The sequence below is a fragment of the Acinonyx jubatus genome, chromosome B3 (genome assembly GCF_027475565.1).
Source record: "Acinonyx jubatus isolate Ajub_Pintada_27869175 chromosome B3, VMU_Ajub_asm_v1.0, whole genome shotgun sequence".
NCBI lineage: Eukaryota > Metazoa > Chordata > Mammalia > Carnivora > Felidae > Acinonyx > Acinonyx jubatus.
The window spans coordinates 54,747,462-54,763,272 of NC_069386.1; the positions used below are offsets into that span (position 1 = coordinate 54,747,462).

Below are 15,811 nucleotides of genomic sequence, written 5' to 3' on the forward strand. Positions count from 1 at the left end.
CTTACTTCAAGCTTTTAAATCCCGACTGTAGCAATCTAGCAAATATGCCCAGGCACTACTTTTATTATCCGGGTGAGGGGAGCCTGGTGGAGTGATTAAATGCTCTGTAGAAATGCCATTGATGATCCAGTTTCTGTTTTAGCGCATCAGTCATTTCCTCTGCCACAGAAACGGTGACCACTACATATTTGTTGGATTGAACTGAATTCTATTCTTGCTCTGACACTGATGAAAATCCCATTCTCCAAAATTTATTGCTGCATTAAATTAGCCTGGAGCTTAAGAATTGGACAGGTATCCGTTTATTTACATTTAAATACCTGATACTTTCTGTTTGACTGTTCTGCTCTGGAAAACAGAGTTTGGAATCTCTGGCTCCTGATTTATACAAGGGATGTGTTATGATTTTTCAAGAAGATCATCCTTATCCACAATTTTCTGGGGCTCTTGCTTTAAGTATATCCTTACTAGGCTCCATATGTGTTCCCAACTGATTTGTTATTGACTCAGGTTCCTCCCTTTCCTTGCACTCAGCTGTTGATCTCTAAATTTGAGATGCTTGCAAAGGACTGACTTAGGATTTAACAGAGGGTGAGCAAGTGTTTTAGTTATCTATATCTGTGTAACAAACTACCGTAAAACTTGGCGGCTTGAAACAATAAACATTTAATCTCATAGTTTTGGAGTTTTGGTGGGCCAGGAGGCTGGGAGTGGCTTGGTTGGGTTATTATGGTTCAAGATTTCTCACAATGCAGCAGTCAAAGGGTCGGCCAGGGCTGCAGTCTTCTGAGACTTGATTGGGTTGGAGAATCCACTTCCAAGATTATGAACATGTCTGTTTGCTTGGGGTTTCTTTTCCTTGCTGAGTTGGCTTCTTTGCAGGGCTGCCTACAGAGAATGGCAACTGGCTGGTTCCTCCAGACAGGGTGAGCCATGTGACTGAGTAAGAGTGCTCAAGACGGAAGCCAGAGCTTTTATAACCTAATAATAGAAGTGGCATATTATCCTTTCTGTATGGTGTTGGGCATACAGATCAACATTGGTACAATGTGTGTATAGACTACACAAGGGTATGAGTAACAGAATATGGGTTCCTTGGGAATCATCTTGGGGGTTGATTAGCATATTCTACCCTCTGGGTCCCTAATGATTCACATCATTCCCACAAGGAGTACACATTCATTCTTGCACGAGTTCCCCCAACGTATCTCATTAAAGTTCCAGCTTGAAATCCAGGATTTTGTTATCTAAATCAGGTCCAGGAGAGGAAGAGGTTTTTCAGGTATAGTTCCTTAAATGCAACTCCTCAAGTACAGTTCCTTTTCACTTATGAAACTTAAAGGAACAAGTTGTCTTCTCCCCACACCCAGCATACAATGAAGGGACTGGCATATGATAATGGCTATAGACATTCCGATTCAAAACGAGGGGAGGGGCGTCCAGATAGCTCAGTTGGTTAAGGCTCCGACTTCAGCTCTATTCATGATCTCACAGCTTGTACATTTGAACCCCGCATCAGGCTCTGTGCTGACAGCTCAGAGCCTGGAGCCTGCTTTGGATTCTGTGTCTCCCTCGCTTTCTGCCCCTCCCCTGCTCACATTCTGCATCTCTCTTTCTCAAAAAATAAATAAGACATTAAAGAAAAAACTTAAAAAAAAAAAAGAGGGGAAATGAGAGGTGCTTAGGTGGCTCAGTAGCATGAGGATCCAACTCTTGATTTCAGCTCAGGTCATGATCTCATGTTGTGAGATTGAGTCCCACATTGGGCTCCACGTGACCAACTATGGAGCCTGCTTGGGATTCTCTGACAGCGCGAGCCCAATGTGGAACTTGAATTCGTGAACCCTGAGATCATGATCTGAGACGAAGTTATATGCTCAACTGACTGAGCTGCCAAGGTGCCTGAGGGGGAACCATTTTAATAGATGTGTATTGGTATCATATGGTTTAATTTGCTTTTCTCTAATGGTTAATGATGTTGAACAAATTTCCATGTGCTTATTTGTCATCTGTATGTTCTCTCTGTTGAAGTGTTTGTTCAGTTCTTTGGCCCATTATAAAAATTGTGTTGTTTGTATTCCTACCGTTGAGTTTTGAGGGTTGTTTTTATGTTCTGACAAGTCCTTTGTTAGTTATATATTACAAATATTTTTTCCAATTAATAGTTTGTCCTTTAATTATCTTAACAGTGTTATTTTGGTGAGGTCCAATTTATCTTTTTTTTTTCTTTACTGGATAGTGCTTTTGGAGTCATATCCTTGAACTTTTGCCTAAAGATTTTCTACTATTTTCTTCTAAACTTTATACTTTTACATTTATATCTGTGATCCTTTTTGAGTTATTTTTGTATAAGTTGTGAAGGATATGTCAAAATCCAGTTTTTCACATGTGGATGCCCAATTGTTTCAATGCTGATTATTGGACAGATTGAGCTTTCCCTATTGAATGAACTACCTTTGCACCTTTCTCAAAGGTAAATTGGTCATATTTCTGGATTCTCTATTCAATTTATTTAGATGTCTAGCTATCTAGCAATACCACGCTGTTCTGATAACTGTAGATTTGTAGTAAGTCTTATAATTACATAGTGCAATTTATCGACATTTATGCTTCCTTTTTTCTTCAAAATTGACTATTCTCTAGCTCCTTTGCCTTTTCATATAAATTTTAGAATCAGTTTGTATATATCTAACAAAAATCTTTCTTGGATTTTATTGTAATTGCATTAAATCCATAGAATAATTTGAATCTGTGAATACATTAAAACAGTATGTCTCTCCATTTATTTAGGTCTTTAAAAATTTCTTACATCAGCATTTTGTAGTTTACAGCTTACATGTGCTGCACATGTTTTATTATATTTTTACATAACTATCTCATTTTTAGGAGTACTTATTGAAAATGGTATTTACAAAATTTTCCATTCCCAGTTATTGTTCATTGCCTGCATATGGTTCATTGCCTGACTTCTGTGTGTGGTTGTGTATACTGAGATTTTACTTATTTCATTTATTAGTTCTAAGAGTTATTTTTTAAAATACATACCTTGAGATTTTCTATGTAGACAATCATGTAATCTATTTAAAGTCACACTTTATTTTTTTCCTTTCCCAACTGTCTGCCTTTTATTTTTCTCAACTTATTGCATTGGCTAGGACTTCCAACACATATATTGATGAAGGAAACTGATCTATAGTTTTTTGTTTGTTTTTTGTTGTTTTTGTTGTTGTTTGGTACTATCTTGGTATTTAGTGTCCTTGGTTTTGATTTTGTCTGGTCTCAAAATGAATTGGGAAATATTCCCTTCTTATCTATTTTCTACTAAAGATTGTGTAGAATTCGCTTTATAGCTTCTTTAAATGTTTGATAGAATTCTCCAATGAAACCATCTGGGCCTGGAGATTTCCTTTTCTGAAGGTTTTAAAAATTAATAAATTTCCTTAATAGTTATAGAATTCTTTGGGTTGTCTATTTCATCTTAGATGAATTTTCATAGTTGGTGTCTTGTAAGGAATTGATATATTTAATCTAAGTTGTTGAATTATTGTGTGCACAGATATTTGTATAGCTATAGGGGTATGATGTAATGTTCTTTCTTTTATTCCTAATATTGGTAATTAATATCTTCATTCTTTTTTCTTTGTCTGGCTAGAGATTTATCAATTTTACTTATTTTTTTCAAGGAAGCGGATTTTAGTTTCATTGATTTTCTCTTCTAAATTTCATTATTTTTTTCTTTATGCTTGCCTTGATTTTATTTTGTTCTTCTCTTCTTACTTTTTTTTTTTAGGTTTATTTATTTATTTTGAGAGAGACAGAGACAGCACTAGTAGGGGAGGGGCAGAGAGATAGGGAGACAGAGAATCCTAAACAGGCTCACCACTGTCAACTTGGAGCCTAATGTGGGGCTTGAACTCCTGAAACCGCGAAATCATGACCTGAGCCGAAAACAAGAGTTGGACACTTAACTGACTGAGCCACCCAGGAGCCCCTCTCTTTTTGCTTTCTTAAGATGTAATCTTAGACCTTTGATTTAAAACCTTTTTCTTTTCTAATATAAACATTTAATGTTATAAATATCCCTGTAAGCTCTGCATAAGCTACATCCCACACACTTTGTTATGTGTATTTTAATTTGTGTTCAGTTCGAATATTTTCTAATTTTCTCTGAGACTTCCTTTTTTTGACTCACAGATTAATTAGAAGTATGTTGTCTAATACCCAACTATTTGGAGGCTTTCTAATTATTATTCTGTTATTGATTTTTATTTTAATTCTACTAGAGTCAGAGAAACACTCTGTATGGTTTTTATTATTCTTTTAAATTTGTTGAAGTTTGTTTTATGACCTAGGATATGATCTACCTTGGTGAATGTGTCACGTGCACTTGAAAACAATTTGTGTCCTGCTCTTGTTAGGTGGACTGTTCTAGAAATGTCAGGTCAATTTGGTTGAGAGTGTTGCTCAGTTCTATATTCTTGCTGATTCTTTGTCCACTTGTTCTATTGCTTACTGAGAGAACAGTGTGAAGTTTCCAACTGTATCTGTGGATTTGTCCATTTCTCCTTTCACTTCTACTTCTTTTTGCTTCATATAGTTTATTTCACTTATATATTTTTAATGTTTTATTTATTTTTGAGAGAGAGAGAGAGAGAGAGAGAGCGAGCATGCACAAGTTGGGGAGGGGCAGAGAGAGAGGGAGACACAGAATCCAAAGCAGGCTCCAGGCTCTGAGCTGGCAGCACAGAGCACCATGCGGGGCCTGAACTCGTGAGCCATGAGATCATGACCTGAGCCGAAGTCAGATGCTCAACCAACTGAACCACCCAGATGCCCCTTGCTTCATGTAGTTTAAAGCTCTGTTGTTAGATGCAATATATGTTAAGAATACAGTTGTCAGATTTAGCAAAAATGAGGACAAAGCAAAAAAAAGACTAGGATAAATTTTAGATACACAATGAATAATTTGTTCATATAAGTACATCCTATGCAACATTTGTATTTTATCCGGCAACCCTAATTCAGAACTATTATGTCTTCTTGATGAATTGAACTTTTATTAATTTGTAACATCTCTCTTTATGCTTGTTAATTTTTCTTGTTCTGAAGTCTACTTTGATATTAAAAATGATTCCAGTTTTCTTTTTCCCCTTAGCTTTTTTTTTTCTTGATTAGTGTTCTCATGGTTTAAGCACACCAAATGGAGACAAGTACTGTCAGATTTAAAAACAATAATAGCAACACCAACAAACATGTGCTATCACCAGAAACTCATTTTAAATATATTATATGTATTACATTATATTATGTGTCAAATACTATCCCAAATGCAATTCTATTTAGGTAGCAAAAACACCACTGTTATCACTTTTCACCAGTGAGTAGAAGAGGTAACTGCAGTTAGAAAATGATATCGCTACTAAATTATGGAATCAGAATTTAAGGCTTAGCCTGACTCCAAAATTCATGTTTTAACTACTAGGTTACTCTGGTTACTTTGTGTGTAATCCAGCAGTTAACAAACTTATTTTTTCTAAAGGACCAGATAAATATTTTAGGCTCTGCAGGTCATGTGATTTCTCTTGAAACTATTCAATTTTGCCTGGAGCCCCAAAACAGTCACTGATAATATATAAATAAAAAAGTGTGCTTCTGTTCCAATAAAGCTTTATTTGAAAAACAAGTGGAAAATTAGATTTGACCTGTGGGCTTCTGTTTGCCAATTCCTTCTTCTAAGTGTTGGCAGATTTTTCAGTTCTTGTCCCCTGTCGGCTGTATTTCTCTGGTTCTTGATTTACGAGTTCATTTCAGGTCATCATACCATCATAGCTCGTGATGAAGCTTAATTCACATTTCAAGCAGTCACGTGTCCTATTCCCTTACTTAAGATCTATTTCTCTAATAAAGAACACTTCAGGTTTTTTTTTGTTTTTATGCTTAGCAGATCCTAATATAGATGAATTATTCAGAGGCAAAAGAATAGAAAGAGTGATATATAAGTCTCTGTCCAAGAGAACAGGGAGAGAGAGATGTTGAACACACACAATCTGTCTTCACTCTGCAGCCTGGTTGCTGAATCTAGTCCAAGTATACATGTAATTCCAGTGTACTACCTCCCTGAAGGAATTATTTGGTACCTTCTTGTGTGCTTCCAAGGTTATGGGATTCTCAATCTCTAAAGACAGTCCTTCTTGTTTCTTCCTTGGAGATGGAATAAGGAGACCGCCCTAGTTCTTGGAAATGTGTAAATAATGAACTGGATTGGGTCTGTGATTTGTTTCCATTGTATGAGTTCTAGCCTTTGAAGTCACACAAAATGAATGTAATTTCTTCAACAAGGCAGTCTGGGATTATAAATTTGTTTTCTGCAAGGGAAAAATACTAGAACTCACTAATAGTGTCAATGGCAAATGCAAAATGCTTAGAAATAAACTTAAAAAGAAATTCCAGGATTTATGTGCAGAAAATTTCACAATCTTTTTGAAAATATAAGAAAAAAATGGAAGCAAATGAGGAAATACACGATGAGAAGACAATACCATAAAAATGCTGATTGTTGCCAAATTAATCTTTAGATATAATGTACTTCTTATTCAGACCCCAAAAATTCATCCTTTAGAGAGGAATATTTTGCAGATAGGGCTTTCCAGGATGCTGACTGAGCCTTAGTTCAGCATGCAAGGCATTTATTTGGGAGTGCTTATGGACCAAAGAAAGATAGTGGGGAGAAGCAGGGCTGGACAGAAGGAGGAATTGGTCTGCAAAACAGTGTCAGGCTTCCTCTGTCCCCATTGTGAGCTCTGGCACTAGCTTGAGTCTTTAGTTATACCAAGTTGGGACTCCCCTAACCCCCAATTGATCATTCATCAAATGCAGGCTGCTTCTGGAAGGAGGCTTAATCATAGGTGTGGTGATTTTCTTTATCTGAGGGTCATCTTTGGCAGCACTCCCAGCAGCTGAGAGAATAATCTATTCCTGAAGGAGGATCACAACATTCACCCCATGAAGGAAATTGGACAAAAGTTCTATCAGTAAAGTTCATCTAAAATATGGGAGAAATCTTGCCCATAAGTTATACTGTGAAGCTATCTACAATCATTAAAAGAGTAAATTATTGGCATAGACATTGAGAGACTGATCAGTGAAACAGAAATGAAAGACCAGAACCAGACCATTGCATGTACATAATACATGTGGTCCCTCAGTACAGTAGGGCATGAATGATTATTCAATAAATGGTATTGAAATAAAAATGAAGTTAGATTCCCAATCTTATACCTTAAAGTTCATTTTAGATGGATTAAAATCCATCTCAGTGTAGAAAATAAAACTTAATAGTACTAGTAAAAAATGTAATGTTATAAAGGGAGTAGAGGACCTCCTAAGCATGATCTTAAAGTCAGAATTTATAAAAGAAGAAATATTAACTCCAACTATGATTAACAGCTTACAATGGCAACAAACTTACTATATTTGATAAAACTAGAATTGACTAAAAGCTTATTATGTACCAGATACTGTTATCAGGACTTGATATGATTTGCCATCTAATCCTATGATCAAGGTACTATTGTGTTTCCTATTTTATAGATGAGGAAACTGAGGACTAGAGACCCATTTACCTATGTTCACATAACCAGGACATGAAAAAGCAAAGATTTGAATCCAGCTTGTTCAAACCCACTATTCTTTAAATAAATGTGGAAGACAGTGACAACCTAGGAAAAGTGTCACTAATGGCAAAGGTCTACTTGAAAAAGGTCTGTTTCAAACTGATAATGAATATATGGACACTCGATTAGAACATTCAAAAGCCCAATGTAAAGAAGAAAAATAATGACCGATAGATAAGTGAGAAGACCTTCAACTTTACAGTCTCACCAGTGAAGGAAAAATGAAGAATTCCAATAAAGAGAAAGCATTTTTCCTCTGACTCTTAAGCCAAGAGTAAGAAAAGCTGCTGTCCTAAGTGACAAAAGCATGGGGAAATTGTCATTGCCATATAGCTAGTGAGAATACTGAGCAATACAAATTTTCCAGAGCTACTTTGCAATATTTACCAAAAGCTTTGATCCAACAATGCTACTGACAGCAATTTAGCTTGAGAAAATATGTAAATATATATGTTAATATATGTTAATAGTATATTAATTAATAATATATACATCATTCTGATGCTGTAATGATAAGAGCTAATTTTTAAAAACAGAATATATTTACACTGTACTATACTGTCGTTAGTGACATAAATGCATCTAAATTAACCAAGGAAATTGTTTAGTTTTTTCACTGCATGAAAAAAGGTATAGTGTCACATTTTGTAAATATAGCCATACATATAATTATCTGGATGGTTATATCTAGAATTTTAGCAATACTTATCTTTAGATGGTGGGATTATGGACAGTTTTTCCCTTTTTTGCTAATCTTTATATTCTTATTTTTTACCATAAATGTATATGTCTTGGGTAATAAAATATACATTTTGTTGTTTGATGCCAAAGTTTTGAGTAGATATTCTTAAATCTGAAGCCATTTTGGAAATAGACAGCAGCCACATTCCTAGCTGGGTATTTAAAATTTCTGTACAATGTGTTTCAACTGGTTTCATATTTTGGTTTCAATTTGGGTCAGTTTTTAAAATTTCAACTTGGATCATTTTTTTGCACTGGGTCCTCTCTCTGTATCTGTTTCCTCCCTGCACCTAGAAAACTTGCCTTTTCATCTGGTAAGTAAAGCAGCCAGAACAAAGCCACCAATGTAATTTGAGTAGGTGTGGATCAGAATGAATCAGGCTGCAGGAAATGATTTGGGACTGTTTTTCAAGATCTTTGCTTTTTTTCAGTCTTTTGTATTCAGGGAAGATTGAAAGCCCAAGGGGGAGAAGAAGGCTTTCAGGTTCTCAGGTTTTTAAAATGCAGGTCTCCAAGGCCTTAGACTGAGCTTCCTAGGCATGACAGGAACAGAATTTGGTGCAAAAAGCAAGCAAATCGCCTTGGCGAAGATATTATCCCTGTGGTCCCTCCCATCTCCCCACATGTCCTGGGCTTTCTCTGCTCTTCTCCTCTGTCAAACACCCCTCTGCCCTTTCTCTACTCTTCCCCCTCCCAGCTCCCTAAACTGCCACTGTCCTTGAATTTGGACTTCTTCCCAAAGAAAGCAGAATCGCCTAGGGAAGTAAGGAGAGAAAATGAGTTTATTTTCCAGTTCTCAGGGGCTACTTTTAGTGAGACAAATAGCTCAAGGACTGTGCCAAGCTGTGTGTGTGTGTGTGTGTGTGTGTGTGTGTGTGTGTGTGTGTTGTTTTGTTTTGTTTACTTTTGCATACATGCATTGCCCTGATGCTTTACCCTCACACTACCCCCTCTCTCAAACTCTGCACACCCTTCTCACTCCCACAAGATTCCTAACTGGGGAGCAATGTAACAAAGGGAGGGAAGAAGGACATACAAGCAGTATATGATCACGGACACTGAGGGGGCAAAGGCAGGGGAGAGATGATCTGAACAAGATACCCACAGATATTCCTGTTTATTTCAGATTCATCTATTCATTTGTTCATTCTTTCATTTACTTGCCCATCCTCAAACATGAATGTAGTTCCTATACATCTCAGACACTCTACCAGGCCAACTAGGTAGATAGACAAACCTACTTCCAGCCTCAAGTAGTTCAGTTAGAGACAAGATAGCCAATTATGATGCTCATCAGAATCACTTGTGAGAATACAGATTTCTAGGCCCCATCTCAGACATTCTGAATCAAATTGCCAAGAAGGGGAGTTTCAGAAATTATAATTTTCATCAACTTTTTCAGAAAATTCTATGCAGTCAGCTCTGATCTGAAGACCAATGTTAGGAAACCATTGGTAAGAGCTTCGTGATGCATGAAGAAAAAGCTAGGAACCAAACTGCAGTGTAAATGCCAGGCCAGCTGGCTCCTCCTCTCTCCTTTCCCTCCTTCTGGGAGCACCCAAGTCAAGGATAGTTTTCCAGTTTTCTATTGCTGCCTAACAAACTGCTCCCAAACTTAGTGCCTTATAGCAGCAAACAATAACAATAGATTGTTTTTCACAATTCTGTGAGTTGACTGGGATCAGCTGGGTGGTTCTTCTGTTCCATATGGTGACTCAGGTGGCTGCATTCAGGTGGGTACTCCAGTGAGGCTGAAATGTCCAGGATGGTCTTTCTATGAGCACCTCTCCATGTGCTCTCTCATCATTTGTAATCTAGCCCAATCTTCTTAAACACCTTTGCATCCAACTCCCAAGAAAGAAAAATCTGATGCTGACATTTTGTTTAAGGCTTGGGTTCAGAAGTCCCAGAAAATTAGTTCTGCAGTATTCCAGGCAAAGCAAGACACAGAGCCAACCCAGATTCAAAGGAAAGGAGAAATAAATTTATCTCTCATTGAAAGGAGCAGGAAAGAATTTGTGGTCATATTTAATCCACCATACATTTTTTAAAATTATGCTGATTTATTAGGTGCACATACCCATAGACTTCCCAGATGACTCCAGTGTAGGGGTTTCAGATATGGTTCTAGAAATCAGTCACCTTAGACCAAGACCTTGGCTAGTTGTACAAGTGGCCATAAATGAACAATAAAATTTAATAGAGACAGGCTGTAAATACAAGATGGGTCACTCCATTGTGACTACATAAAAAAGAGCTAAAGATAAATAATGAACAAACAAGGCATGAGAATGTAACCCAGTGTTTTTGCCAAGAAGGCAAGCACAGTATTGGATATATCTAGAAATTCTAAAGCATGGTAAAGCCATGATTAGAATATCATATCCAGTTTTGGCCCTTATCATTAAGAGTCAGACTTACTCAGGCTAGGAATAGAAATGAGTTTTTTCTTTCTCCATCATGTCCTGGAGACTGGTCTTGATTAGGGTATCCTGGCTAGTCTATACTGCAGGAAATGAGAAGGGAGAAGGAGGCAGTGGAATGGCAGGCCATCAGCCACCTGTTGACTTTGTAGAGCCAGTACTTAGGATATCAATTAGGTCATGTGATTTCTCTGTTTCACCCTCCTTTAGCTACTCAGATTACTCAAAGTAAAGCCAAAGTCTGTGCAAGAACCAGCAAGGCCCCACCTGGTCTGGCCTCCCTATCTAACTTCATGTTCTACAAATATTTCCCTTTCCATTTTACTCCCATCAGATTAGCCTTTCTGCTGTTGCTTGGAGATGGCAGCACACGTCTGTCTCCAGGCCTTTGCATTCACTCTTCCCTCTGCCTGGGATGCCCCCCTGTGTCTGCACAACTCAGGTCTCTGCCTATATTCAGTTTATCACCCTGCATTAGCAGTAACTCCCACTTTCATACTCCCTATCCCCATCACCTTGCTTTGTTTTCCTCCCGGCATTTACTAGCATCTGACATATGTTTATTTTCTTGTTTATGTGTTTGTTGTCTCTCTTCCCCCACCAGCATGTTAGCTTCAGGAAAGCAACAGCACTGCTTTGTCTTCTGTTTTACCTCAAGTGTCCAGCTGTCCCTGGTCACTTATAGGTACTCAATAAGGGTTACTTGAATAAATGAATGGATCTCTTTGTGAGCCTTGGGGAACTGAATGCAACATCTGGATCATAGCAGCCCTACGGCGAATGCTTGTTTAATCGATTTGTTGGCCAGTGTATTATAGAGTCAATGGGTCAGGAGACCCAGAGTTAAGTCCCTGCTCTGCCTCTAACTTCTTTGTGACTTTGGGCAAGTATTTATCTTTTCCATGAATCATCAGGCATCTCCCCTATAAAACTCAACATTTAAAGGAATCCTAGATGGGAAGGTGTTTTGGAAAGAACGTTACCAATGGTCTGTATTATTCTTTGAGGGTCCTGCCTGTTCCTCAAGGCAGGCGAATTGCAGCCCACTCTTTCAGTTCAAATCTTTGTGTCCTGCTTGTGGGGGGGGATAGCATCAACCCAGCTCATTTTTAATGCATAAAGAAGTAAGGGTAATGGAATTTTGGGTTGGGGTGCAAGGATGCACTAGGCAGGTATAGATGGCAGTGTTCAGGACACTGGGAGACATGAGGTTTTCCACTGTTGCAGTTGATTAGAATGCATGTCAGGAAAACATGAGCAGGGATTTATTAGGGTTTTGAATCCCTCTTGATAGAAATGGTTATTTTCTAAAATGTTAATGAAAAGATAATAAATAAAATGCTAATGAATATAGCAGGAGCATGGAGTTAGATGTCAAATTACCTGGATTTGAATTCCATTTCACTTGTTAGGTGTGAGACCACAGACAAATTATCTAATACTTTCAAATCCTAGTTTCACATTGTGGAAATTGGGGATTTTAGAAATTATCCACCTTGCCAGGCCATTCTAAAGATTGGATGAAACATTCCATGGAAAGTGGCTGGAACGTGCACATATTATCATTCTTGTTACTATTATCAGGAATAGTAGTACAGGAGTAATGGTAGACTCATATCTACCTAAATTAAATCATCTATGTTTCATTTTCCATTCAATAAAATGGGATAGTAATCTATATGACAAAGCTGTTTTCCCAATCTTGCTTTGGAAGCCAAATGATGGTGTATGTCAAAGAACTTTGTAAAAGTATAAACTTTTATCCAGATGTGAGTTATTACTGAATGTGAAGATTCAGCTACTGTCATGGGCTCCAGGGCCCAGGTCCATCTCCCTTTCTCCATGAAACGCACGATGGCCCTTCTGCTTTGGCTTTGGCCCCCCAGTCTCCAGCCCCTCCAGTTGCTGAGTCAGATCATCCTACATAAGTGAAGGGACCAAGGACCTCAGTTCCAGATGCAAGATATATACAGGCCTTTCTCTTGTCAAGTCTCTGCAAAGTACCCTAGAGGCCATGATGGAGGGACATACTCTAAAAACTACCATTACAGACCCATCTGAGGGTTGTCAAAACTGTCAACAAGGAAGGTTCTCAAGTTTCTCTCCCTGAGGTTTTTAAAAACAAGAGTCTTGCCTAAAGATGGAGCCTTAATTATATGACCTCTCAAGATCACATCTAATTAAGATTCCATGTCACTTCCTGAGTTTGTATAGCCTCTCTTTTGAGAGTAAGGCTCTTCAGTAATTAAATATCTGAAGGAACTGGGCATTCATTATCTGAGCATTAATTCTGAAGACAGATCAGGGGATTCTGTAATTTCAAATCATTTTGGTAAATGGTCATTTGATTATTACCCAGCTGATGGAATTAGAAAGAGATCTTTGAACTCCATCCTTGTTCATGTCCCTATTCTTAAGGCTTCTCTGTATAAAGGTCTTTGATTAACTTGCTTTAAGGATGCTTTTCTGTTGGATTTCCTCTGTAGACTTGTCGGTCCCCTCAGTGACATAGGGAACTCCGTAAGGGCCAGGACCTGTCTTGTCCTTGTGTGTCTCTTGCTGCCTGTCACTACACAGGGTACAAATGTACAAAGCAAAAGTTTGGTTTTGTTTTTAATAAACAAATGAATAAAGTTTCAGGAGAACTGTCAACTGATCATGAACAAACTTGGGACTGCTACTAAAAAATGTCAGCGTACATCTTGGATTTGCTTTGTGGTTATCTGTTATCTGGAAACAAAATATTTAACAAACATTTTGAAGTACACGTTTCTGACAATTCTGAATTAATTTTAATGAAATTAAGTCCATTTCTGGAACTTGCAGAAGTCATTCCAGCAAGTGAGTTTTGTCTGCAGAGGATAAAATAAGACTCCCTTTCCACACCACTCAGAAAACAGGACAGAAGAAGGTCTCTAAACATGATAGCAATGAAAGTGGATGTGAAATTCAGGTTCCAGTCCTGGGTCCTCTGCTTTGTCGTGTGGCTAAGATAGAAACATCCAGTGAAATTTGACTTGATCAATATAGATCCATTTTTCTGAGCCAGTGATTTCCTGAAAGAGGGTGATAGACTGAAGTCCTGAGATTTGAATCCTGATTTTGACTTTATTTGATACCATGGACCTCAGTTTCTGTGTGGGTATAATGGGGGTGGAGTGGAAAGGGGAGGCTCCAGTGTTCTATGACTCAGTGCCTGTTTTCTGGTAACTTACCCACCAGAGAGTGGAAATAGCAGGGAACTTTATGGCTCTGACTGAATTCCTCAGGAGCAGAGTCTCTCAAATGCTTAATGTATGAGAAATAGCAAGGAGTGTTTATTGCCTTGTGGGTTTGTGGCTGAGAGTCATGTTGGTTTGGGCCCTGGCTTTGAGGACAGGCTGAACTGGGTCCTTTCCTTGGACTGCCACTCATTAGTTCTATCACTTTATGTATGATAACCTTTCTAAGCCCATATAAAGTGATAATATTTACATTCCATTGAAAAATGTAAATAAAAATAGAGGCCATATCATAAGGTCGGTGAAAGACCTGAAATGATAAGGTCTGTAAGATGATGTAAGACACACCTGATACACAGTAAAAGCTAAAAAATGATCATTGCTTATGTGGTGGTGATGGATGAAGATGGTGATAACCATGATGATCACCTGGAAGAGACAAGGATGTCAGTTGCCTTATCTGCCTCTTAGATTGTTGAGAAGATTAAAAAGAGTTTAACAAAACACCTGGCACACAGTAAGTGCTATTAAAGTATTGATTTTTTAAAGAAAAATACATAAATATGTTCCCCACACTCTCCTACATAGATCAAGCTTCTGCTGCATAAAACCAGCAGACGAAGTTGGTGTGTGCTACCCCTGAGACATTGTCTGGGCATTGTTGTTCAATTTCACGATCAAGAAAGAACAATTCACTCCCTCCTGGGTGTGCTGTTGTCTCTAAAGACAACAGGTGCTCTGCCAGAGTACAACAAACATTTCTTTTCCTTGTTTCCTCATGTTCCTCCTCTTTTGTGTTCTCCCTCCACCCCCCTGCCTGCCCTGACCGCCTTTTGGTTTGTATTCAAGTTATTTCCCTTCTGCTGTGATCTTCCCCCTCACATCTGCTCTTATCCCTCCTTTGCTGCTAAGCCACATGAGTCATGAGGGCTGCTCTGACAGAGGTGCGACTGTTCTTTGGCAATCAAAGAGCTTCTCAGGCCTGCTCAAAGTCATAAGGTAATGCTGCAAATGCCAGCCCAAATGCCAGCAGAAAGCTGGACCCCCTTTCATCTCTCTCTTTTGAACAACTTCTTTGTGGGGTCTCCTCACAAATGGTGTCTTGAGACAGAATGTGTTTTAACCCATTTGTTTTGCTTTTCTTCCTCAGCCCTTGTAGAAGGAGTGGAAAGTCGGAATCAGTGAGAAAATTCCTGCTTAGCAGAGGGAGCCTTCCATGAAACTGCACTGCTAACTTGGGCTAAAAACGAGGTAATTTCCCTGAAACATAAGTTTGTCACATCTGCTGAATTGTTCCGGGGGCCGCATCTCAGATTGCTTCTGTACCTTACTGGAAACTCATGGAGCCAGAAGGCTGTGGACTTGTCTTTAAAAATTAATGGGTTTTGGTGAGACTGGGTGCCTCAGTCAGTTAAGCATCTGACTTCAGCTCAGGTCATGATCTCACAGTCCGTGAGTTTGAGCCCCACGTCAGGCTCTGTGCTGACAGCTTGGAGCCTGGAGCCTGCTTCGGATTCTGTGTCTCCCTCTCTCTTTCTCTGCCCCTCCCCACTAATGCTCTGTCTCTCTCTGTCTCAAAAATAAATAAAAACATTAAAAAAAATCAATGGGTTTTCTCATCTGAAAATTGGAATCTGAATCAAGTTCATCACATCAGATTTTTGTATTTTAAATATCTTAAACTGGTCTGCCATGAACCACTATGAATATCCTAGGCTCAAAACTTATTTAGGGAGAATTTTTGATTCTGGGA

At 38.3% G+C, this 15,811-nt stretch overlaps 1 long non-coding RNA gene across 1 annotated transcript in view; it reads left to right on the plus strand.

Moving 5' to 3' along the window:
* The window catches only part of LOC128315949 (uncharacterized), a 72,352-nt gene extending 56,965 nt beyond the window's left edge, over positions 1-15,387 (plus strand). Inside the window, exon 3 of the long non-coding RNA XR_008299192.1 lies at positions 15,209-15,387. This is a non-coding gene — a long non-coding RNA (uncharacterized LOC128315949). The remainder of the gene's footprint in view (positions 1-15,208) is intronic.
* The last annotated feature ends 424 nt before the right edge of the window (positions 15,388-15,811 follow it).